The 25,894-nt window shown below is 27.1% G+C and overlaps 1 protein-coding gene across 3 annotated transcripts in view; it reads right to left on the bottom strand.

Annotated features, from left to right (window-relative positions):
- LOC410140 (gamma-aminobutyric acid type B receptor subunit 2) overlaps window positions 1–25,894 on the bottom strand; it is a 218,919-nt gene that overhangs the window by 12,332 nt on the left and 180,693 nt on the right. The window lies entirely within an intron of this gene.

Raw genomic sequence — 25,894 nt, 5'->3', positions numbered from 1 at the left:
GAGTTTTCTGTAACGATTCATTAACGAAAAACTCAGCCAATTACAGACTCGTCGAGAGAACAATGTTGCATAGCTCGAATAAACAAATCTACGTGGATCGAGGCAAGTAAAATAATTAATCGATAACATACTTTTTATCGAAAAGAAATTACATCGAATTATTCAACGATGAATAAATAAATTCTTATTATGAATGAACAAATAAATCGAATTTGAAATGAATACCGCGAGATACGAGTGAGAATCGAATTCAGTCAAGGTATGAACACTGTTATTATCGAATCGGTGATCATTGACTCGATCGATCATGAAAAACGATCGATCGGTTGATGCATGTTGATGCAAATCGTGTTCTGTTGGAATAAAAGTTTTACATTATATTCAAATCGGAAGATGTATTAACTTTTCGATCCATGCATTTGTTTGTTTTATTTTTTAAAAAATAATTTTTTTAAAAAAGTTTCGTAAAATTTGTTGTCATTATTACTTGACAATGTGTGAATATATTTTAAATTAATTTTTCAATGTATATTATATTTAAAGACTTTCGTATTTTGCGGAAGACCTTCAACGTTTTCCTTCCTGGAGTTTCGTGGTAACTTCATAAGTTACAAGGGAAAGGGTACTTTAATGCTGAAAGCTCTTGTTTGATGTATATAGAAAATTTTTTTTAAATATAACTTTGGTGGTAATGACGTAACGTAAAGCAGAATTTTAAATTATAAAATCGTTTTAATATTCCATTAATCTGTCGTAAGAAATATTTTCAAACGAATTTTCTATTGTGGTGAAAGGTGAAAGAGTAATAAAAATTTGTAGATATTTCATCGAGAAATAAATTATGCATATACATTATTATATACAAACTTTTATTAAAATCAAAATTTTTTCGAATCAGATCATCGTGAAGATTTTTCAAAATGATTCCTCTATATTTATCCTCTTATCGTTAGAATTACTTTTTTTGTCAATTTTCTTAATTCCAATCTCTTTTTTTTTTTATAACCTTAAAAAGAATTTAGAAATTCAAGAATCCACTTCATCACTAATATTTTCTACATTTTTCTAAAATATTGAAAAATATGTTTCGGGTAAGAAATTGAACGTAAAAGGAGATATGACAATATTACTACTATATATATATATATATATACATAGTACGTTGATATATATAGTATGCATAACTATAGCAAAATTCTCTTCCATGTGAATACTTGTATATACGTAAAGATTGAAAAATTAAAAATCAAAGAATGACAGACGAGTGAACATTCGGCTTCCCCCTTAATTACGTTTCAAATAACGATAGTTTCCGATCTCTTCCAACCGCATCTACGCAAGTTAGCCAATAGATACACGAAAGCGAGAGATACGACACGTGCACGCGACAGATGCTCGCTAGTATATTGCATTTGGATACCGCAAATGGCATACCGGAGCCATGGGTCGATATTACCGATTCCTTGTGGATCGACATATATTAACGGTTGGCCCAGTGAACTTGTTTCAAGATGTCTCAGCTTTCGTTTGTTGGGATTAATTAATTAAACGTGTACATGTATCGAACATCCTTTCCTGACGTAAGTTAAACCAAGGAAATTAACAAAACTAGGATTTTGAAATTGTAATTGTTGTCTCGATTAAAAAGAAAATTTTAATTTTATTGGTTAGCTTTATCAGTTGTTTCTTGTTAGTCTATTCTTATATATATATTATTTGTCGCAATTACTGTGACTAAAACTTGTATTTGGTTAATGATATTCGATTTGATATTCGTCATTAATTCCAAATTATTATGTTAAAATGTGTATTTGATTAATAATTTGATTACACATCATTGATCTAAAATTTTGTTATTATTATTAAAATATAGTGACGACTCGTGGATTATACATCTAACATGCTTCATATTGTGTATATTATTAAAAATAATCTTGAATTATTATAATAAATCGGTTTGACAATTTTTTTTGACTGGAAAGTATCAATAATTCTGGTATTAAGTTGTTCTGATAATAAACCAGTAGAAAATAAAAATTACATCAGCAATTTATAAATGTTTTAAATACACTAAAATATATATTTGATTAGATTATAAGTTTAATTAAATTTTGTTTATTCTTCATTTTTTTATTTATATATATATTATAAATTTTAAACTTCAACTAAATTAATGTATACAATGTTTCTGAAATCAAAAAGAAAAAATTAAAAGAAAGGATAACATTTGTTCGTTTTCAAGAAAATCTAGTTTGAAAATTTTTCAAATGTGAAATTAACTATTTTCCGATTGAATATGAATGAGCTCGGGATAGGAAGCAAAATATGTGAAAATGAGCAAAAAATATAGAATTTAAAATATTACTTCTTTTTTTTAAAGAAATTAAATATTTACAATCAAAAATTGACAATTTAAATAAAAAAACTTTTATATTTTTTATATATTTCCACAATTACTTTTCATTAGATAATTTATTCCTATCTAATCTGAAGATAGCCAATTGTACTCGAATATTTTTCTTTTTAATTTGATTCACTTGAAAATTATCAAAAAATTATTATTCTCTTTCTTTGCATATAACATCATCATCAATATATATATATATATATCCACAATTCACACATCAAAGAAAATGAATATTCGAATTTCGACTGGTTTCGGAATTGGGATCAACGATTTACGATGAAAACAGGGATCGAAGTTTCATAGTTGGATAGATCCGAACGGTGGAACATCGATCCTGTGGAGCAGCGCAAAACGCAATGCCTCGTCTGTTTACGCGTTGGCTTCGGGCCATGCCGACTGCGTCGCAAAACCAGCATTACCGAAAAACGGGATCACCGGAGAACGGCGACGAACAATGGAGGCCCGATTTCTCGTGGCCGAGGAAACACACACACACAAAAAAAAAAAAAAAAAAGGGAAAAGATACACAAAAGCGGCTCCACGATCTTTGCGTCCTCGACGTGCTCGACACACGTGAGAAACGTGTATAATAATAGTTTTATCGATTCAAAAATTCCTTAGAATTTTTACGAATGATTGTACGATTCAATAATTATTTTTTTTATCCACCTGTTATCTTTCTCTTCGGAAAGAAATATATATACAGAATGTATCGTAACGTGTTGTAATGTGAAAATTTCGACGTGTTAATTAAGTTTCCATCAAAGAATTTAATCTTTCCACAGCTCGTGAAGTTCGTAGATCAAAGATCAAAGGAGTGCCAGTATGATCCTTTGATGCGATATATTTTCCAAATTTCCAAATTGGTAGTATTTTTTGAGAAATTTTTGAATAAAATTTACGTTTCAGGTATTCTTGTTACAATTTCAAAAATAAATGTTTACACAGTATAGATTCCATATATAGTTTTAAATCAGCGATTTTTTTTTAAATAAATAAAAGAAAGAAAAATTTATACCACGATGAAGATCAAGCTTTGAAAATGTTTTCCTTCGTGTGCAGGAGCAAAGGAAAGTAGAATTATGCTAAAAACGATAATGAATTTTTTAAATTTATTATTTAACATCACGATGTAGATATACTTATTTTCTTATTTTCTTATTTCAATTTACTCGAATGTTTACTAATTGTTATAAAAAACGAGCATTGAACTTATTCAATGAACATCTCAATGTTTCGAAGTAATTTTTCTCAATAAAAATAAATAAAGCTATACAACTTGTTCGAAATTTTATTCGTTTTACTTTACACACACACACACACACACACACACACACACACACACACACACACACCACCACACACACACACACACACACACACACACCACACACACACACACCACACACACACACACACACACACACACACACACACACACACACACACACACACACACACACACACACACACACACACACACACACACACACACACACACACACACACACACACACACACACACACACACACACACACACACACACACACACACACACACACACACCACACACACACACACACACACACCACACACACACACACACACACACACACACACACACACACACACACACACACACACACCACACACACACACACACACACACACACACACACACACACACACACACACACACACACACACACACACACACACACACACACACACCACACACACACACACACACACACACACACACACACACACACACACACACACACACACACACACACACACACACACACACACACACACACACCACACACACACACACACACACCACAACAACAAACAAACAAACAAACAAATTATATTTCGAGAAAGAAAGTCATTGAACATAACAGAAAATGATAGCAATCTTTTATCACTTTCAAAACATTTGAAACGATTTTGAAGATATGGTTCATCCTTAGTTTAGTCTCTCTCTCTCTCTCTCTCTCTCTCTCTCTCTCTCTCTCTCTCTCTCTCTATCGTGAGAATCGCGCAATATCAATAATACGTATCTTCGTGGCAGGTAAACTCCTATTCGTAAGAGAAATAAAATGGCTCGATTTAAACTTCACATCTGTCAGGATTTGGCAATTTTTTTTCTCACGATACAACGGATATATTTATTACGAAGGAGCCATCATTCGACTATTTATTTCATTCGCGCAATAAGTTATCTCTACGACGATCTATTACGTGATACAATTATTCACGTAGTCAATAATATTCATAAATATCATAAAAAATTTAATCTTTAATTCTTTTGTTTGAAGTTTTTTCTTTTTTTTTTATTTATCATTTGAGATCAACGTTCGAATAGTTTCGATAGATTTTTCCTTCTCTTTTAAAAACATAACTCTTTGCAGAGATAAAGGAAAATTTTAAATTATAAAATGTTCGATTTTTTTTTAATACCCCATCATCCCGTTCCCGTGGAAAAATATTCCCAGATGAAATTGTTTTCAAAAAATTGAAAGGAAAAAATGATAAAATTCACATTCACAGATAGATTAATTTCATTCCTTCGAAAAGACTCTCTTCTTCATTTTCGTTGAAAAAATATAAAAATCAGAATTTTAAATTCCCTTCTAAAAATAAAATTTCTGTGCAATTGATTACATATTTCTTCTAAGAAATCTTCGAATATCTTTCTTTTCTTTTATCCTTCGATAACGATGAACATTTACACATAATTATAATCATCAGTTATAAGTCAAAATTAATTATGAACCGATAATTAATATTATATAGAGAATTTTGCTATTTTAATTGAAATCACAAAGTATCGATTCAATTAGTAAATAAATAATCCGCAAATAATATCATTTATTAAAAATTCCATTTTTCATATCAGATATTTGCGAATACGATTTGTAAATATGGATACGATTCGAGAAATGTATGAAAACATTTATGCCGCAACGCGATGCCGCGAGTTTTGAATAAAGGACGAAAAATTAACGAGCCGCGGAGAAGGGAAGTTTTCCATGATTTAACTTTTATATCATTTCGTTTAAGTATACGCATAGTTACGCGCATTATTATTCAGACCGTATCTTTCATTTGAATTTTTTATATTGCGCACAAGAGGGGATTTAATTTAAATATCTTCCTGTTTATATTCTTTGAGACATGAATCATTTATTTGTGTATAGAAATTAAACTACGCAATAAATATACATTAGCAAGTAGCATAGAATTTCTTCGTAATAATGATTTATTTGTACGACAAATTTTAAATAAAACGAGAGTTAATATTACGAGTAAATAAATATATATTCTTGTAATATGAATTTTTCACGACGAATAAAACAAATATATATTATTTATAAATTATTTTTTTTGTTAATATAACAGAACTCACAATAACAATGGTAAATAATAATAACGTTTATCATTTTCTTTGATTAATAAAAATACGAAAAAAAAAAAAGAAAAGAATCTTTAAAATAATATTAAACGAAAAAAATGTAAAATTAGAATTTATTTTTTTAGAAGCGTAATATTTGAAATTATTAATTTTTGAAACAATAATGAATTTTTTAATCTTTTACATATCTTTTATATATCAATTCATTATAATTATCTCTTTCTTCTTTTTTAAATCCATGAAAAATAATTATTATTCAATACTTAAAACATTTATTAAAATTGCATAAAAAAAAAGAATTTTAGAATAAATGTCGAATAAAATGTGTTAGAATATTTAGATAAAAAAGCACTGTAATTATAAATATTGCTCATTCAGATTGTAAAATTGGATTTTTGAAGGAAGAGAAGAACAATGTCAGTTTCAGCAGTGTATTTTTATAATCCGTAATCAATTTATACCTTCTCGTACATTTTTTGACAAAGCAAATTGATTTTATTTTTTAATTTTTTTTTCAATTTTTATAATTCGATGTTTCCTCAAAAATCAAAAAATACTAAAAATAATTTTAAAATTAAAACAAATGTATACACAATTCTACTTGTTAAACAAATGACTCGTGATTGAAATGAATATTCAACGTGTTATATTAAACGATTGAACGATAATTTAAATATTTTTTCGAATTGAGAGTTTATATAATTACACAATTAATTGTAATATGTAATCATTGGTATTTGATTAAAATGAAAATATTAATTAATTTAAATATAATAAATTTTTTTCTCTTTCTTCTTTTTCAAATCTATGAAAAATAATTATTATTCGATACTTGAAATACTCGTTTACTATTGACAAATTTTTATTACAAAATTGTTTAAAAAAAAATAAAAAAAGAATTTTAGAATAAATGAATTCTTGCAAATTTTAAAATAATTTTTCTTTCGTCAAAATTCATTATTAATACGAATAACTTCATCAATATTTTTTAACAAGTATTTACACAATCGTATCCATCAATGTCGATCATTGAACAACAACAAGCCGAAATTGGATAAAGCGTGAAATTTAATTAAAACCGGTGTACAAGTTGCGTGTCTGCATACCGCAACTTTTCGATAATCAAGATAGTTGTGTTATTGCCCGCTTGTCCCTTAAACGTCCGATCACAGAAATGATAACAGAATAACTGAATTCGCTCTGCTCTCTCTCGCTTATATAGAAGTTTCGAAACTTCGTGTTTCAATTCGTTTTTCGTTCGTTCGTTCATCTGATGCGATAATGTGCTTACATTGGATCGAAATGTTATTGAATCTCACAGGAGGATGTGCGGAGAGAGCAATTTAATATGTGCTGTTATTCACGAAAGTGGAACAATAAATTTTTCGTTTAATTTCGTGATTTTATTATGTTGATAAAATCTTTCTATTAATAATTTCAACATATAATACAGTTAAAACAATAATATTTATTTTTATACAGTATGAATTTTATTTAGAAATCAATATATAATATTTTTATATTCCTTAGTTTTTAAAACTTGTTTGTATCTATTTGTATCTTCTCTATATCTGAACATAACCAATAAAATTTGAGTCTAGTTTAAATTTTGTTATTAAAGAGAAAAGAAATTCAATTGAAAGTTTTAGAGATGGTAACTTGAAATTATTTTCTATAACAGTTAAGTATCAATTAATCATAAGACCTATAATATTTTTATATTCTTTAATTTTTAAAACTTGTTTGTATCTTTTCTATATTTTCCATCTGAACATAACCAATAAAATTTGAGTCTGGTAACTTGAATTTATTTTCTATAACAGTTAAGTATCAATTAATCATAGGGCTTATAATATTTTTATATTCTTTAATTTTTAAAACTCGTTTGTATCTATTTGTATCTTCTCTATATCTGAACATAATCAATAAAATTTGAGTCTAGTTTAAATTTTGTTATTAAAGAGAAAAGAAATTTAATTGAAAGTTTTAGAAATGGTAACTTGAATTTATTTTCTATAATAGTTAAGTGTCAATTAATAGGGCCTATAATATTTTTATATTCTTTAATTTTTAAAACTTGTTTGTATCTTCTCTATATCTGAACATAATCAATAAAATTTAGTCTGGTAACTTGAATTTATTTTCTATAACAGTTAATCATAGGATCTATAATATTTTTATATTCTTTAATTTTTAAAACTTGTTTATATTTATTTGTATCTTTTCTATATTTTCCATTTGAATATAACCAATAAAATTTGAATCTACTTTAAATTTAGAAATTTCATTATCAAAGAGAAAAGAAATTCAATTGAAAATTTTAGAGATGGTAAGTTGAAATTATTTTCTATAACAGTTAAGTGTCAATTAATCATAGGGCCTATAATATTTTTATATTCTTTAATTTTTAGAACTTGTTTGTATCTATTTGTATCTTTTCTATATCTGAACATAACCAATAAAATTTGAGTCTAGTTTAAATTTTGTTATTAAAGAGAAAAGAAATTCAATTGAAAGTTTTAGAGATGGTGAGTTGAAATTATTTTCTATAACAGTTAAGTGTCAATTAATCATAGAATTTCAAACGTGAGAATTAATGCTTTTATTCTTGATGAAGGCTTCAAATGAAATTGGAATAAAAATATTGGAATTTTTAGAGACAAATTTTTAGAGATAAATATTTCTGATGGAAGGTGAAATAAAATTTTGAAATGTACGCAGTAACATTAGCAATACACGATAATATATCACACGATAATTTTGAAATTGAGATTCAACTGGAAATGGAAATCATTCAGAATCAAAAGCATGTTCGAAAATTATTTAAATTTCTAACGGGTTTCCAAAGTTTTTTTTATTCAAATTCAAATTTTTTCCAGGAACAAAAATAATAAAAAATATATCGCGATTATTTTATACTTTTTCAATAATTTTTATTCACAGAAGTAATATTTTCGAAACGAAAATATAATTAAAATAATACTCATTTCGAGATATATTATGTAAAAAAAAATAAATATATACATATACAAAAAAAAAATAATAATTTAAAAAAAATGATCAAGCAATGACATTGAGTCGCTATACTTGGCAGAACTATTATTAACAATACATTAAAACGTACAAACGATCGTTTGGTTGCGACACGAACAAAGGAGTGTAATTTCAGATTTTAGAGTGCTTGGATTGTTTGAAAAGAACTGAAAATGAATTTTTCAAAACAGGAACGACAATTTAACAGGAGACAAATGAAAATACCAAATGATATTTTACAGCGCGGCATTATTTCGAGCAGTAATAACCGAGTACGATTTTCTTCTTCTTTAAGCGGTTATGAGAGTCGAGGTGCTTAAAGATCACCGCCATTTAATAACATTAATCAATTTCAGACTTTTACGCAACCAGCGCCAGCTAAACGTTATTGCTTTGATGTGTTGTTTCGTCGAGTGGACCCTAGTTACGAACACGCCGATGCTCGTCATCTTTGTTTCGTGCGAAATGGTTAAGGTCGTTAAATTAAACGACCTTAAAACATTTCGTGTGTCGTAAACGATGCGAATGGAAAAAACAGATATATATATATGTGTATACGTATATATATATATATATCCACTACGTATAAAAAACTCGAACGAATGTAAAAATGTATTTGCACACAACGATAAACTTGTCGTTTCGTCCACGAGATTTCTTTTCGAGGATCAAAAGATTGGTCGATTTGGCCCAATGTTCGAAACAATGTGAAATTCGGATCGCGGATTTTCGAGGCTATCGAAAAGTTGCGGGGTTTACGATACACGGTTACATTTTAGTTACACCGAATGAGTAGAGAGCGGAAAATGTAGAAAACTGTAAAGCCGATCGAGCAAAATAAAATTGAATTGAAAAGTTTATGTTTTTTTATATGGACGGAAAGGTTTTTTTTCTCTCTCTCTCTCGCAGAGAGAAAGGGAAACGAGAGAATTTCAGCAAGGCAGCCAATTAGCGAAATGAAAAGTCCCAATGAAATTCGAAGCCTCAGGTGTTGGTATCTTCGACACTCTTTCTCTTCGTAGAGAAATTGTGCGTATATCGTCGTCAAATTCGGATGGATATTCGCTTCGAACGAGAATTGGAAAATTTGTCCAACCATTTTCTTTTCGTTTTCGTCTCGAAATGGGCTGGCGTCCGCTCGTGTCTCGCACAAATACATCGACGATAATTGGAATTTTTGTTTTTCTTGTAAACGTATGCTTTAATTTAATATTGTGCATTCGATTCTGCTCGTTCGTTGTTCCGATTCTCCTTTCTTCTATTATCATTTATCGAAGAACTTTAATTAATTCGAATTATTTGATACGTTCGATATATATATATATATATTCTCATAATGTTTCAATATTATTTTTTTCGATATATTATCGGCGAAATTGAATGAATCAGAGGGAAACAGGAGAATGGTGGAAATTTCATTTGTTACAATTAATGGAGATTTTCAAAGGAGATTAAAAAAAAGGAGAATAATAGAATGTATTTGTCTCTCTATTGAAAATATTTTAATATTAAATACGTTTTTTCACAAGATGGGGAATAACATTGAGTTGAAATTGGTAATTATGTACTAGATTTCAGTAAACACTAAGATGGTATTTTTTTTAAGATATAAAAAAAAATATATAAAAGCTTAGCAGTAACAGCTTAGCAGTAGTGAGCAATTATTTTTTAATTTCATCAATAATTAATTTAAAAATAAACTAATTGTGAGAAAAAATAAATGGAAATAGAATAACTTTAAATAGTTATGATTTAAGTTTAAATTAATAAAATATTAGATGTTAAATCTTACATACGATTATGGGATAATAATTAAAAAAGAGAAGAATAATTTTCATATTTATAATTAATTTAATAATTTAATATTAGTTAATATTAATTACCCAATAACTTAATATTTAAAGCAAATTTAAATTTTTATTTTCTTTAGAATATTCTTTAGTAGTAAGAAGTGAGCAATTATTTTTTAATTACATCAATAATTAATTTAAAAATAAACTAATTGTCAGAAAAAATAGATGGAAATAAAATAACTTTAAATACTTATGATTACAATTTTAAATTAATAAAATATTAGATGTTTTACATATCACATACAATTATGGGATAATAATTAAGATAGAGAAGAATAATTTTCATATTTATAATTAAATATGAATGTTATAATTTAATTTAATTTAATATTAGTTGATATTAATCATTCAATAAGTTAATATTTAAAGCAAATGTAAATTTTTTTAGAAATAAATATTTATTTTTACATTTTACATATATTTCTCTCTCTCTTTATATATGTATTTTACATATCTAATATCTTTTGATTTTATCTCTAGATATTTTCTGCTCTCTCATACATAATTGAGTGTTGATTCATTTTTCAAATCTATTCATATCTCTTTAAAACAACTATTCTTAATACCCTCGCAATTATTTATTATTTCATTTATATTCATTGTAAATCTCCATACATGTTTATCTTCAATTTAATTATATTTTCAAATTTTAAACAATTTGCATCAGATATCTCTAAAAAGATTCAAATAAGAAGAACATGGATAACACTTTTTTTATGCTCATTCACTGAAAATTGAAAAACAAACTGATAATTCATTTTAAATCTTTCTCTATCTCTCTATCTTTATACAAACATATTCAAGAAAACTTGACACTCGCATTACATGCACTTTTCTATGTTAATTTTAATTCTAACCTCTTCACAGGATGAAATAAATGCGAATAAATTTCCAAACGATTATTTCTTAACTTTTATCAATGAACGATACATTATTACTATTGTAAGAATATATTATTCCATTAATTGAAATGATTGAAGATGATTTTTTTTTTTTTTTGTTATCGATCGAATAAACAATTTTTCATAAAATTAAAATCAAACTAATAGAGGATTGAAAGATTTCAATCGGTATTGTTCGCAGATTATCTCTGCGATGTTTGTACGTATGTATTTGCGATTGACACCATCGAGTTGGTCAAGCAGCATAGCCAGATTGCATGACTAGATTGCGTGACTAGATTGCACGGCCGGATATCGGCGTCGGCATACAATGCAGCATCTATTGCATTGCATTAACGTAAGATAGCGTTCAATGCAGCGTTACCCCTATATTCCACTCCACACCAGAAATAATTTATACCGCGATATTTCTATCGATATTGTATCGTGCAATTTTTTTTCCAATGCCGTTGGCGACGTAAAACGATGGCGTAAATAAAAAAAGGAAAAAGATTATTTTTCTCGTTTCGAAAAATTCATATTGTCTCCCCACTTTTCTTATTATATTTACATTGAAAATAATCCAAAAAAATTTTTCTGATTTTTCGTATATGTTTTTTTTTTTTGTAAATTATAAAATCACACAACACTATGCCACAAGTAAAGACAAATTTATCGTCGAGTTTGTTGTTGAATCAGTTGTCGATAAGAAGAGAGTTCGTTTTTTATTTTTTTTAAAGATCGATAGAATACAAAATATTCTGGTTATACTTCTTCGAATATTTTTTATTTTTTATTTACATAGTAAAAATGAAGTAATTTTAAACCGATTTTTAAAAATTGATTTCTTCGAAATATTCTCGTAAATATAACAAAATTTTTATCTCTTAAACACGATGAACCGTTTTTTACGGTCGGATTCAGATTCACGAGATAATAAATATATTTTAAAAAACTATTGGATTTTCAAACAAAAAAAATCTCTATCGATCTACTTTTTATTTCTCTCATAAACAAGCGAAATGTATAGAAGAAAAATTTTTAAGAATTTTAATCCATCTATCATCCCTTTATATATAAATTTAAATTACATTAATTAGATTACAATTATGGGATAATTAATTAAGAAAGAGAAGAATAATTGTCATATTTATAATTAAATATGAAAATGTTATAATTTAATTTAATTTAATATTAGTTAAAATTATAAAGTAAAATTATAGAATATAAGTAATTGAATTAAAGAAAAAATTTTAAAGAATTTTAATTATGATTGATTTGTGATCATGCACTTTATATATAAATTTAAATTACATTAATTAAATTATACAAATTAGTCTTTGAGAAATATTGAAAATATTGTCTTACTTTATCAGCTTTGTATGCGTACGAGAAAGTTGTAACAGGACGTGTGAATTAAATTAAGTGTGTTTACAGACACTGAGATATGCAAGTGAGATAATTGAATATTAGATGTTTCTACAACTTTATCTATAAATTATAAAACTTAACGAACATTGAATAATAAATTGAGATAAGTTAATATAATATTAATCGATCGTAGTTTTCAAACAATGGAAGATTTGAAATAAGATTTCGAGAAAATCAGTTTCGATTATTTCGTTTCGTTTGAATATTTTAAAAATTTCAAGATTATTATTTTTTTTTTTTCTTAATTTTTTCTGTATATATTTTTTTTTGTTAATTTTCTGCAAAAAAGTATATCGAGATATTTCTGTGGAAAATTAATTAGATTGAAAGTTATTTTAATTTTTTTTCCTTTTTATCAAGTTAAACCTTGTAAATTTAAAATTACAAAAATATCGATAATTTTCATTATCTTTATCCTTTTTACTTTCATTCTTTTCATTTTTCTTTTTCTTTTTTTTTTTAATATCTTTATTTTATCACTAAAAATGGAGGAAGAAGAATGAATGTATTTTTTCTCATTTTAATAGCATTATCTTTTGTTAATATAAACATTGTTAATATAGATTACATTTATCTCTTATTAATATAGATTTGCAAATTTGTTACTTGTTCTTTGGATTCTTTGGAATGCAGAAAATAATAATAAAACAATCATGAAATTATGATCAAACTTAATACAAAATTATAACAATACCACATTAGAATATATTGTTAAAACATCATTTAAGGATCATATTTTATTCCATCCAATCCAAAAAAAAAAAAAGACTGTAATAAAAATTAATAAAAAGAACGTTAAACTCGTTTAAAATAATTATCAAAACATATTTTAAATTTTAATACACTTTTGCACATAGAAAATAAAAGATTGCAATGATTATTGTTGATAAAAAGAAATATATAGTTTCATTCCAAAAAATAAAAATCTTGGAAAAATCCTCTCTTCAAGTAACGCATACACGCATTGCGAGTTCGTTCAATTTTGCTGCATGAAAATTTTTTTTACGATTTTATCTTTTTTTGCGATGTTTAAGAATTATAATTAGATGCGTTGCATCTACGCTTCACAGTGCACAGGTAACGCAGGTATTGTTGATACATTGTGGATAATTTTAAAAAATTGAAATTTTTCTGAAACGAAGAAACGAGGAAATTAACTAAACGCATTAACGATAATAATTTACTTCTGATATTTCATTGTTTGGATAACAACGTTCTCTCTCCATTTAAATATTCCTCGTTAAAAATCGGAATAACGAAGGCTGTGTTAAAACGCGAGAAACAATAGTTAGATGAGCGGTTACAAGAATTGGATTTCATTGTATGGATCCGTTTGATGATGATTGATGATGATGTATGAACGATATGATATATTCAGTTGATTGAGAATCGTATGTATGTAAATCATATTGTAAATTTTATTTGAGAGAAGAATATTTTTTTTTTTTTTCGGACAAAAATATTATTTGGATTGATTATCGAAATAAACAAGATGACTGAAAGATTATAATAAATCATATTGTGCTTAAAATTTGTAAAGAAAATAAATAATAATTATATTTAAATTTTAATTAATTATTATTATATAATTAAATATATATGAATATTTTATCAAAATATTTCTTTTATCAGACATATTTAACTTTAAATTTAGATTTATGTTTAAATATTTATTTTTAAATGCAATTTAAATGTTATATAAATATTAACTAATATTCAATTTATTAATTTAATTAATATTAAAAAAATTCAAAATTTTATGTGGTTTAACACTAAAATAAATATAAATTTATATAAAAATTTTTAATTTATCGACAGAGCATGAACCTGTTATTTGCGTCAACTTTAAATTCAATAGTTTGAAATAACTCGTTATTTTGATATTCTTTTCGGGTTTTTAATGATTTTTAATTAACAAATTCGGATATTAATATTTTATTTATTTAAATTTAATTAATCTATGCAGCAAATAATATTTTAAAAAATATAGAATAAAATCTTATCCTTTGTTGATAAAATAGTTTCTAGTGTTTTATTTTTATTTTCCCTTTATTACCATAATTCAATTTACGAATATAAGAATTGTCATGCAATTGTAAAAAAATATGCCATTTTAAATTCAATAGTTTGAAATAACTCGTTATTATTTATTGATTTATTGCATTGCCCCATTTTTTTTTTATCAATTAGATTTATATTCAATATATTCAGCAAGATTTTACCATTTTTATATATATATATGGAAATATAAAAATAATATAATTCAACAATTTTCCCTTCTTTTTTATTTGAATAGATTCACAAATTTTGCATTTTAACACTTTGACACGAAATTCTTATTTCGTTTATTTTCGTTACAATCGTAATTCTAGATTTATATAAATAAAAATTTTTTTTCGTTTCGTGTTTTTTCCTTTTTAACGATCGATTCTCGATTCTCGAAGAAGTAATATCGGATTTTATCGAGATTATCCATTTATTAGGATCGCCGAAACTTCAAATAGTGGATTAATTGCGTAGGTGTTTGAGGCAGCTCCGTTTATATCTAATGATAGGTCAAAGGTTAGCCAAGTGTATGCGCGTGTGATTACTGTGCATATTTAAATGATGGACCATGATAAATTCCAGCTACGAATTTGCTTGTAATTTATCGACGCTGATAATACTGTTCGATCTTGGTAAAGCGTATACATCTGTGTACCTTGCATGCATTAAATACACGTATACGTAACGTAATATCGGTAAACAAATGTATCGGAAACAACAAGATATATAGGATAATAATTGATCAAGTTAAATGTGCGAAATTGTAATAACGAGTTTCTTTTTAAACGAAAAGCGAGATGAAATATATGGAACGAAATCGATCGATTCTTCGATGTGTTTCTTGTATCAAACAAAGATATGAAAATTAAAAAATTGAAAAAATTATCGTTTCATTTTATAAATCGTATTGTGGAATTTTAGAGATTTAAATTTGTATTCAATATAAATTAACATTGAGAATTGCTTTGTTACATATTTATTTTTTTATTTCATTTTATTTAAAATTATATCATTTATCACTTATATGCAAATTAGCTTTTATCATTTCTAGGAAGATATGTAAATTTCTATGGACCACAAAAATTTGTAAAAAAAAATTATTAGAAAATTTATTAAAAAATTATTTTTTAAAAAGTTTCACTTATGTTGCATAAATTTTAGAGATTCAAAAGATACGTATTTATTCTTCAACTTTGTATTTGATTTATTCAAAATATATCATTTATCACTTGTGTGCAAATTAGCTTTTATCACTTCTAGAAAGATATGTGAAAAAAAACCAAATGCAGTTTTTCAAATTCCACGACTCCAATTACGAGTTAAAAGAATTGAAAGTATTTCTGAACTAGAAAAATTCTTTTTCTTTTTACATTATAAATTTTCAACATTGTTTTCAACTTCTGTAATTTTCCGATTAAAGGAATTCTAAATTTTAAATATAAATCGTTAAATAACGACGATATATAGCGATTGCAAATTTATTATCTAAAAATAACTTTTTAAAAATTCTTTAACTTTTATATGAACAAAATTTTATCAAAAAATTAACCGCTTTTAATTGTATACGTAAAAATAAAAAAATTCGATGATCTTTTTTTTTTTGCTTCAACCAAGATGCAATCACGATACAATTCGATTCAAAGATCTTTTCCAGCAAGTAATTTTTTACATCGAGATAAAATTGTTGATTGGACGAAGGTTAATCTTGCGAATGATTGCCCGCCATGTTTTTTCCCGATCGATCGATTTCCACGCGGTAGGGGAAGGGAAGGAATCAAGCATCGGTAAGGGATAAAAATCAATGGGGCGTCCGTGAAAATTAGCCTCTCGTTACACCCGCAGCGATATATAAATAAGCATGTCAGACCATCTAGAGATATACCGGTTCGTTGGTTCGCGTAATAATTTACACGAGATACTCCAAAGTTTACATGGTTCGCGGCCAAGTATCACGCTCGCTGACCCGTGAAAGTTAAACGTTGTGTGTATAAACAGAAGAAAAACTATCCTGCGTTGCATTTCTTATTTCGACCTCTAAATACTTCGCGTTGATGCGACGCGTAACAGAGCGTGTTATTGTTACCGACTGTTCAATCCTTCCTTTCCTTTTCTTTCGTAGATTTCGATAGTATATAGTCTCGGTATATAAAAAGCTGATCCAGCAACGATTGAAATAATAATTCGAAAAACATATTCATTCGATGCTTTTGGAACTAACATTTCACGCGAACATTGGCGCAAGAAAAATATCGAAGCGAGAGAGAGAAACGGATCAAAGTTTATTCTATATATATATATGTATATATGTATGTATGTATGTATATCCTTGCCGAGAGAAATTTCATTTATATCTGAAGATAATCGTAAAGTTGCGTCTCCCTTGCTCGTATATGAATATATATATATTTCTTCTCTTTTATTTCGCGATAAATAATAAAGGACGATAGCGAAAGGGAGAAGAGGACGGAGACACGAGAAAAGGAAGGAGTATGGCGAAGAGAGGATGAGAAAGGAAGAAAAAAAAAAAGTGTCGGGAACTTTAACGAGACGTCAACTTGCGAGAAGGTGTAACGTCGCGAAGCGTACGAAATGGACACGTAGGCGAGAAAGAAACGGACGAAACGAAAAGGAGAAAGAGAAATGGAGGACGAAGAAGGGATGATGAAAAAGCAGCGAGCAAAGCAGTCTGGGATATATATATATGTATATACATATACGAGCTAAATAGCCAAGAGCTACATATCTCTACAGAGCTCTTCTACGTTCGTTCTAGTATAAATTCTGAACAAGTCTCGACTTTTATTTTACTTCGGTTCCAACAAGCCGAGGGATTTCGTTTCGAATATCGTGTATCGATAAATAATATTCAATTGTTTTTCGTTAAAATTAAATTGTTACATAATTTTATATGTTATCATTTTTTTTCTTTTCAACTTTCTAATTTTCATAAGATTTTCTTTGATAATCTTGTTCAAATGTCGAATGGCAAGCGAGTTTCTACATTTCTAGATGTTCAATGAGAGTCAAAAGGTATATTTTTTTGAAAAAAATAATATTTATTTAATATCAATATATTTGATGAGAAAATAGTGTAAAATAAATAATTTTAACATAAATGTAAAAAAATCAATTATTTAAATGATAAATAGGTGGATTTTTAATTTTCTTAGATACATTATTGTAAAATGTTTTAGTTTTTTAATATAAACTGAGTAAGAATACTTTTTTAATTCACAAGAGTTATTTATAATAATAAATTTGAGTTGAAAGCAACGAATTTTTATATAAATATATTACACAAATATTCTCATACAAAATTATTTATTGAATAGATATAATTAGAGAAAAGTGATAAATTCTAAAAATAGAAATAGAACACGCGTTATTAGTACATTTTAAATTGCTAGATATCATGAAATTACCAATGTTTAATTTTTAATAAAATATGTTTATTTTACCTCATTGTAAATTTTCAAAATTTAAAAATTTTTAAAATATACAATTGATATTTTTGTGACGCGAAAAATAGCAACAAACCCATAAATTTACTTCTTCCATAATTAACAAAGATATAAATTATTAAAACATACACCTGAATTATATTTTTACGTCGCTTTTCTTTCTCTATCATTTTTTAAAAACTATTTCAACATATTCAACATATGAATCTTAATAGAAATTATTTTATTATCGTATTTAAAATTAAATTTAAATACGATAGAACAGTTTATCATAATTTTATATAATAAGTTTCACGCAAAAAAAAAAAAAAAATCAAAAACAAATAAAATCTTTTATCTCAATAATCAAACACTAGATAATCAATCGTGAATTATCCACCGGTGAAACGATAAGCACTGTTTATTATAGATATGACGTGTCAACGTGTTAATCAAGCCTAGGGATAAATAGAACACGGATCGAGCACTGGAAAATCCCTTTCCACTTCGATTCGTATCGAGACTAACTCTCCTGCGGAATTTCAATTTAATACCGCACGACAGAACTCGATACGATATCGAAACGAAACCGAAGAAATATTTCAAATTCCATTAAATTTCGATCTATCTTTCTCTCTTTCTTCCTCTCTTCCTCTCTTTCTTCTTTTTCTTTTCCATTCCTCCCCTCCGCTTGCGAACCGAAGAAGATTTGTTCTTCTCTGCGAAACTTCGAAACGAGGAAGAAGGAAAGAGAAAGAAGACGAAGAAGGAAGAGAAGGACAAGGAAGGTTAAGCGTCTACGCTAACGCGATTAGGAGAACGGAGATGTTCTACTCTCTCTCTCTCTCTCTCTCTCTCTCAAGGAAACGGACGACCTGGATCGTTCTAACGAGTGCGATAAAATGGATTTTTCTTTTTTTCCCTTTTTTTTAAGGTTAACAGCAACGAATGTCTTCCCTTTTACGCCGTTCGTTTGCTTCTAAAAAAAAAAAAAAAAATCCGTCACCGGCCTTTTGCCGTTCAAACATCGGCCCGAATGAAAAATCAAGCCTCCACTATCCAGTGGCGGCGGAGGAGGGGAGGGGGAAGGAGGGAGAGGGGGAAGGAGAGACTTTGGTTTGAGGAGAGCGAGAGGCCGGTTTTCCCGCAAAAGAAAAGCCGGCGTGCGAAACGGGAAGAGAAAAAAAAAAGAAAAGAAAAGAAAAAAAAGGAGAGGAGAAGGGGGGAGAAAAAATGGTAGCTTAAAGCGTCTCTACGCCTGCATCAACTTTAACCCCATTTTTATCTTTTTCTCATCCGCGAAGTAACCCTCCTCCTCCTCCTCCTCGTAGAAGGACGAATCTTTCTCTCGCCGATTAACGTGCCGATGCTCAAATTGCTGCAACCGATTCTCGTTCGAAAAAAATTGTTCGAAGAAAAGAAGGGAAGGAAAATTTTTCCACGGATTATCGATTATCGGTATAGTCGTTACTTTCATACAATTCGTGTCCCTCTTCGAGCTGTGAGAGAGGAAACGATTTCTTCGATTCGTTGTTCGTCGAGGAAAGAATAATGCATTTTGTATTATTGGCGCGATTTTCATTTTCTGTGAAACGTAGAACTTTGAATTAATCGAAATCGTTTTATCAAACAGTTGATAAAATTTAAAATTTCTTCTCTTAAATATTAAATATTATTTATTATTGTTTAGAAAAGTGACAATTTTTTACTCGTGTAAAATTTTAAAAAAATGAGATACGAGATTATATATGGAAAAGCATTGTCACGAACGAGAATTCGATTGATTTTCGATGTAATTGATTTACGTAATTAAAAATAAATAAGGTAAAATAAAATAAAGTAAAAATTATTTTTAATATATTAACAATACACGAAATGTATAATTTATTTTGGATTATTTTAGATATCTTCGTCGCAAAAGAAATGGACTCTTTTTCTAATAATACGAGGATCAAGACGAAACTCGTATAAGGATGGATCTCTCACAAAAATTTCAGAACAAGAAATTTCATTTTTCGTAATTCAGATACGTGCAAAAAAAAAAAATACAAGATGTGATAGTACAAAAAATAATAGAATGAGTTAATTTGTATAATTGTATAATATTTAAAAAAATGGATAATTTTGGAAACTAAAAAAATGATCTCGAAGAAAATATTTTTATCGCATCAGTTATATTTGTTCTGAAGTAAACCAAATATTCTCAGGATAACTCTTGAGAATAAATGTAACACTTTATATGTGTCGGATATATAAGATGAAACGAAACGATATACGAAGAAAGATACTGCGATAACGATCAAAAATATTTCTTCTTTTATATATCTCTAATTTTTTAACCGATTTAATTCTCAGAAATAAATAATGTGAATATTCGCCAGTGGAAATTGTTATTAAATTCATTGGTATAATAATAAGTCATTTCAATTTATTATATATATATACACATTTATTTTTTTTTCTTAATCTTTTTCTATTTAATTTTTATTTTTTCTCTTCTTTTAAATATTGACAATACTAAATTGGGAATAGATCAAATTCGGATAGTGGATCTATATAATTGGATTCTGGAAACTTTTGGAAGATGGATTAGCAATTTTCTTTTTTTTTTTTTAATGTCTCAATAAAATTAAAAATATTTAATTTTTCTGTTAGTGAATTATACATTTATTTTTATTATAAATATATATTTTAATATTGCATTGATTGTAATAATGAAACTTTTAATTTTGATTGATAATTTTATCTATATTTTTTTCTCACATTTTTCTAAAAATAAAGTTACAAAAATATATGTATATATTTTCGATTATGTTGAAGAAACAATGAAAATGAGAAATCCTAAGCATATATGCATTTTGAAAATTACAGAGTTATTTTTATGCTGAATAAGCTGGAAAGGAAAAAAATAATAATCATAAAATTTTTTGATTAAAACGAACATCTTTCGAATGAAAAGATAAAACTTGTAATAAGAAACTTGTTAGAGCTTAATAGAACAAAAATTCCATAAGAAATGGGACAACATATTCCGTTTCGAGGCACAAATTCAATCCATATTTTCTTCTCTGTTTATTATACTCAACAATCACGATGAATTCATGTAACGATGTATTCATTGTTAAGGCAAAAATCCGTATCAAAAGATTAAGGCTAAATCTATACGATGAATCGCAATTGTTCTTTTCTTTTTCTAATTTCAATTATCGACAGAGCAGAACGCGAAAGAGAATTCGTCGTCACACACACACACACATACACATACACACACAGGATTTCGCTTCCTAGCATTCAACTGCACGTATTATTTACGCAAAATGGCGGGTTTAAACCGATTTCTTTCGCTCAACCTCGCTCGCTCTCTCGATGAAATTGTGTTACCTTTGAGACTCGTAAAGCGGCCGTTTAACTGGCTACCGGATCGCTAAATTATTTTTCAAATAAAACACGCGATTCCTGGGAAATGGAACGACTCGTCAAGCGTTACATATTTCGTATTACGTGTATTTCATCGCCACGTGTAATTTCGCGCGATTTCAACGAAAATTATAGACGTGGATAGATCAAGACGGGTAGCTACGGTAATTGGTAGTAAGGATAAATTGAGGTAATTTATTAATAACATCTATGTATATGCTATACACACACACACACACACACACACATATATATAAAATAAATATATTTAGTGGAAATGTATATACAATATATGTACAATAGAAGCTCATTTACGAACGTGTTGTCAGAAACAAACACCAGAGTGTGTTCATTTAATAGAAGTTTACGAAGTACATATTTTGTGTGAAATGAACAATATAATGTAATTACAATGTAAAATGCGAATATCACGAATTTAAAAACAATTTTGCAAACGAAATCATAAATACAGTATATATTTATTTAAGTTTGGTGGTAGTTCAGATAATAGAATCTTATAGGTTAGAATTTTGAACAATTTAGACAATCAAGCGAATAGAGAAAATTTTAAAAAAGGTAAATAAATATTTTTTTTTTAAGATTTTACGTTTTCGTTAATATTCTTATATTCTAATATTCTCTAATTTAATTCTTTTCTTTTATTTTTTTTTAACTGCATAAGTATAATCTGTTAAAAGATGAAGAAATGAATATACTTGGATTGTTGAATTTGAATGGAGATTGGAGAAGAGTTGAATGATTTAAAAGAGATTTATCCATTATTTAATATTTATCTATATATAACTTAAGATCATGAAGGATATTATAACCAAAATGAGAGTAACTTAAAAAATTTGTTGAAAAAAAATGTTCTTGATTTATAAATTTTTTAATAGTTTAATTTTTATTTATATTTAAATTTAATATTTTGTAACAATAATCCGTACAAACTTTTTTAATTATATTTCTTAATTATTTTTTTAATCGATTGCCCTTTATTACAGTTAATTAACATAAAAGATATGAGAAATGTTAAAATATTTCATTATTGTTCATTATCCATTAAATCATCTTCGATTAGCCATAATTTACATTAAAAAATCAAAAACTAAAAAGAAAGATTAGAAGTCCACTAATCCTCTCTCTGAATATATTTTTATTCTCACTCTTTTCAATTGTTCGCAAGACGCATCATGGAATGCATAATTTCGAATTAAACCTGTATTCCAACAAAAGTTATTATATAAATTCAAGTTCATTTAACTTTAAAAAATTAAATTACTAAAATATTTAATTTTCAAATTAAATTTTCTCATAATAAAATGATAAGAAAAAATATAAAAAATATACATAATAATAAATAATATATTAATACCTGTAAATGGATATTCAATTAATTGTTTACCTAATTATAATTGATAAAATGAAATTATTAAATATTCAATAATAAATTTTATTATTATAAATTAAATTTATTATTATATAGAACAGTAATATATAAAATTATAAAATTGATATTACCAATCCTAATTACTGCACCAAATTTTACCCTATCAAATTTTATTTGGAATTAAAATTGAATACGCGAAACAAAAAGTATTCATTCAGTTTTAATATTGATTTGCAATTTTAAAATTATCCAAGTCTCCTAAATGATATTGGAAATTGAAAATAATAAAAAAATATGAAAATAAATGAGATAATATAAAATCCTAATAGATCTTTAATTGAAAAAAAATTTGGATGAAATGAAATTTCATGATTATTATAACTTGAACCTAATTGGATTTGATGGGCCGGAAATTAAATGAGAGCAGCAAATAAATAACTATAAATAAAATTACCAAAGGTAAAACAAAATATAGAGAGAAGGAAAAAATTGTTAACAGAAAATTCCACCTCAAATTACAAGTAATACAATTGCATATATATCAATATTAGAAATTGCTTATCCTCAAGAATAGAAATATATCCTATAAACTATTACTATTATTGATATTAAAACAATTAAAATTCCAATTCCTATATATTGTTCTCCAACATCGTTGTTCAAACAAATTGTTGTCACGAGAGTATATAGGAAAATAATGCGGTCGAAGCAGGATTAATTTTAAGAAGAGAGAGAGAGAGAGAGAAGGAGAGGAGAGGGGAGGGCGTAAATTCTCTCGGCCTCTTCTCGCCGCCCGTCAAACTTGGGTGAATTACGTCAAATACACTCGGTCGTCTGAAATACGGCAAGCCTTCAACGAACTTTAACAACGAAGCTAGGCGCGATTTCAAATTCTGGGACGCGGTTCAACGCCCCCCTCCTCCTCTTGCCTCCCTTTTTCCCCTCCGTTTTCGCGATCGGAACAATCTCGTTCGACGTTGGATCATCGATGGTTTGTAATTCGAATCGCGTTTCAAATATAGAAAGAAGTTTAACTTTTGTAAGTAAAGTGGCAAAAAAAAGAAAAAGGTAAAGTTATCAAAATTCCGGACAGAAATAAAGAGAGAGGAGGAAAGTCTTTTATTTTCATTATCGCTCTTTTTTCGTTTTCTTCTTTCTTCTTCTTCTTCTTCTTCTTTCGTTCCAAACGCTTCATTGTTTCAAAAATCTAGTTTTACTTCTTCGAACAAACTTTCCTTTCATAACCAAGCCGGTTACCACCGATTTTTAAACTTTTCCAGGTATTCTCGATCGAACATTTAGACAGGAGTTATATATATGTACAGAACCATTGAGAGAGGAAAGATGATCTGGAAGAATTCATATGTTTTCATTCATAAATGAAAATATAAGAGGGAGGAAATCTAAATGGCAAAAAGCTGTTTTTTGGAATAGTGAAAAGTGAAAGAAGAAATAATTTTGAACAAACTTTTAACTTTTAAATGTGTTATGTAAGTAATATTGAAATTGCATTATGGATGATGAAACGAGATGTGATTCAAATGTTTGATTTAAATGTTAATTTGAATCGCAGGAAACCCAGGATTGTGATAGTTACAAAAATACAGTGAAATATATATTAGATGAATAGATCATATAATTATTCAAATTTATAAAACATCTAATGAAGAAAATGGTAAAAGATGAAGTAAGTGAAATTAAGAACAGTAAAAAAGTATAAATGAAAAATATTCATTTAATGAAAATATATTTTTACTTAATTCTGAATTCGTTTCCTTCTAAAATGTTTTTATACCATAAAACAAGTAAAAAGATAAAAGTTACACAATTGATTTAAAATTAAAATTTCCAACGATTCTTTATAATAATTTTCTACTAGTTTATTAGAATTGGACGAGGAAAATTCAAAAACGTTAATTCTATTATATTCAACAATTTGGTAAAATAAAATTGTGGGAAGATGGATGACGAAGAAAGATTTTTCAGTCTTGAATTGCAGATTAAATTTTTCCAAATTCTTGAGAAGGAAAATATCTTTACTTTTCTTACATAATAATATAAATACAGTTACTTTGAGAAAAGCAAACTTTGAACTTTGCGAAAGTAAAGATCAGGTTAGGTTAGATTTCACTTTTTTAAAACGAATTTAAATTGATTATTATACGATTTATTATTATTATTTTTATATATATATAAAGTTTATTACAGTTTTAAAATATCGATAATTTTTTTATCGAGTATTATTGTATTGAATAAAATATTAAAGTTTCGATCCATATTCCGTTATGAAAATTTTTAATGATTAAAACTTCAGGGAAATGAAGTTTACAATGACCTTTCACGACAATCGTTGACGTTCACTCATTTAATATTTCTGCCACGTGAGAAAATGTTTATGTACACATATTTAAATCTATTTTATTTTGGTTTATTTTCAAAGAAAATTTTCAAAGATCATAAGTTATTTTATAATAAGTTCAATATTTTATATTTTTCCAAAATATTAATATTAAGTTATTTAAAATATATATATATTGTCTTTTTGATTTTAAAATAATAACAAAAAGTAAATAA

Source organism: Apis mellifera, linkage group LG7 (assembly GCF_003254395.2).
Source record: "Apis mellifera strain DH4 linkage group LG7, Amel_HAv3.1, whole genome shotgun sequence".
Lineage (NCBI taxonomy): Eukaryota > Metazoa > Arthropoda > Insecta > Hymenoptera > Apidae > Apis > Apis mellifera.
This window is presented reverse-complemented; position numbering and strand designations above follow the sequence as displayed.